The sequence below is a fragment of the Olea europaea genome, chromosome 4 (assembly GCF_002742605.1).
Source record: "Olea europaea var. sylvestris chromosome 4, O_europaea_v1, whole genome shotgun sequence".
Classification (NCBI taxonomy): Eukaryota; Viridiplantae; Streptophyta; class Magnoliopsida; order Lamiales; family Oleaceae; genus Olea; species Olea europaea.
The window spans coordinates 8,725,315-8,728,174 of NC_036240.1; positions in this window are offsets into that span (position 1 = coordinate 8,725,315).

Below are 2,860 nucleotides of genomic sequence, written 5' to 3' on the forward strand. Positions count from 1 at the left end.
TGAGCGAAATAAAAAAAAAAAAAAAAAAAAAAAAAAAGGCAAACCAGTTTGCTTTCAGGTTCACTGTTATCCGAAACCAGATCCAATTGTCGGTTCTTGAGTTCGGAGAAATCAAATTTCTATTTCTGTGGATATGGACTGAATAGGCAATACGAGTTCATTTGATCCAGGTAGCATTGTCCACCCTTAATTCTAACATGCCGAATGGCGCTTATGTCAAATGCTTATTTGCTGTGGTATTTTGCCATTCTAAATATGAGAAAAATGTGAAATTGACGATATACACTTGTAAATGGACCAAAATTGGTCAATGTTATGTATTATTTTGCTTACACATCTGATTACTGATTCAAAAATCATGAAAGAAACACCTCTCTTCACTCTATACTATATTCTCTGCGTGAATGTGTATTTAAGCAATGAATATGTTTGTACTTTATCTTTTTTAATTTTTTATCAAGTTATGAACTTGAGGGAAATTGATCTCAAATTGGCTGGTGGGTCATATAATACCATTTAAATTTTGTTGCAACTATCCTTGGATTTTTGTCGGTCATCGGCTCTGCAATTTGTTCCTTTTTTAACCTTTTTCGGTTACTTCATTAAATTTATTTATTGGGTTGCCTCTTGGTTTGCTATTAAAAATACTCCTATCAGTTTCCTAGCTATTTCATCGTGCAACGTTCTTTTAATGTTCCCAAGCCCAAATCATTTATATTGTTCTTGTTAGATATTTTTCATCATTTTGCATGTATTTATTTTTTGTTTTGCGAATGATTTGCCGCCCCGAATAGTGTTTGTCGCTGCGCAACGGGATGTGTTCTTCATTTCAAGGGACACACCTATTCAAACAGTTGCCTCAATTTCTATAAATTCTGGGCGAATTTTCGTTTACAAAACATTAAAAAATATTCTTCTCTCTTTCTCTTGGCATCATTAGTTTTTTTTTTTCGAGTGTCTTCTTAGTTTAATCAAATAGTCACAATTTGAATCAAACGCCTCCATTGTATCCTGAGAGAGATTTTCTATCATACCCCAGTCGTGACTTCGTTGGATAGGGAAGAAATATCTCTTAAAAGATAACGTTTTTCGTGCCTTGGAGTTCATTAAGTTTTCAGATTTTTCTACATTTTTCTCAACAGTTCTCACTGCTTATTAACCTGTAGTATTATTTAAAAAAATAAGTAAAATATGAAGCTAAAATTCATTGGTAATTACAGTGATAGACTTGCAACATTCAGAGCTGGAAATAAATGATTGTAAGGACATTTTTCTATCTGTAGGATTAAGTTGCCAACCATTTACTATTTGGAACTCCTGCAAGCATTCAAGCAGAAGGAAAGCAAGAGCCCCAAGTGTGATATATCATTTAGGCAAATTTTAGAAGGTCTATTAATCAACATCAAGACATAAATCCATATAAACTTGTGAACATTTATCCAGAGATAGAAGTGAAATAAAACTAGTGCAACAAAAATCAACATGTTTGTTATTTCCGTTCTCTGCGGTGCAATGTTATATGTTTGCTATTTAGGTTTTGTATGTATGCCAAGGTTATATTCCTCAATCCTGTCAAAAATTTAGGTAAGCCTTCTTGATTATGTGATGTGATTTTCTTATGTTTGAACATCTGAAACTTAAATAGAACTAATTATAAAGTGTAATTGTCTTTAAAATTTTATTACAACTTGATTTTCTTGCAATATGTGACTACTTAAACACGGATTTAAGTTAATTAGTATGTTCTTGAAATTATTTCAGTCTTGTGACTTAAATGTCATCTGGCTTTACAAAGGCTCAATTAGTGTTTTAGTCAATTTACTATAATTTTAATTTGGCCAGTGAATTTACATGATTATGAGTTGGAATTGTTAGCTTTACTCTATATTGGAGAACTAGAAAATCCTCAAAGCTAATAACAAAACAACATATCTATGGTAGAAATTGTACAATGTTGGTAGTGAGAAAGTTATTATTCCTTTAAAAATCTTGAAATTGTAGCTCTAACTAGCACTAATACAAATCTTTTATTCTTATTAATCAGTTATTCAAAGTATAATATATGAAATGGGGAGATTTTCTCAAGCATTTAAATTTTGATGAGTTCAAGTTATAGGACAAAATGTGGTAAATAAAAAAAAAAAGGGTACTTATTTGTCCCTATTTTTGTGACACCTTTTTGACTACCAATTTTACCACAATGTATATTTGAGAATTTAATTGTCTAAGGTTATAACTGTAATGAGTAAATGGAGAATTGGTTCTGTCTTACAGTCTGTTTCAATCATTTCTCTCACATTCAACAAAATGACAAGATCTCTTGATTTTTGATCTAGTTTGCAAAGGTGATTATTCTTCAGCGATTATATTTTGTGAAGAATACTTTGTGAATATACCGGTTGATGTGATACAGGAGGGTCCGAATCAAGCGCTGTTGAGTTGTCATATAGCATGTTGTTGGAGCTAAGTTACCATGAGTTGGCAGATTGGCGCAAAGATTACAAGTGATTGCAATCTTTTTCTAATAGGGGCAGTTTTGAACATATTTTGATAATTTGACCATAACTTTGACTACGGTTATCAAAATTGCAATTATGATCCCAATTTGAAAAGCTCTTTTCGACGCGCACATCGTAGTCACCAGCTACGCTCGATGGACATCGTTTTTAGGCCAAAATTCACTATTTTCCCTTCCGAATTTCCACTTTTAGTTATTTTTTCCATTTTTGTTAATATTTCGTTTGTCGTTTTCTTGATGATTATGAACTCGATTTAAGCCAAACTTTTGAAAAGTTACTTCTTTTATTACGTAGTTTATTTTGGTATGATTATTGAGATTTTTCTTTTTTCGTAAAATTCC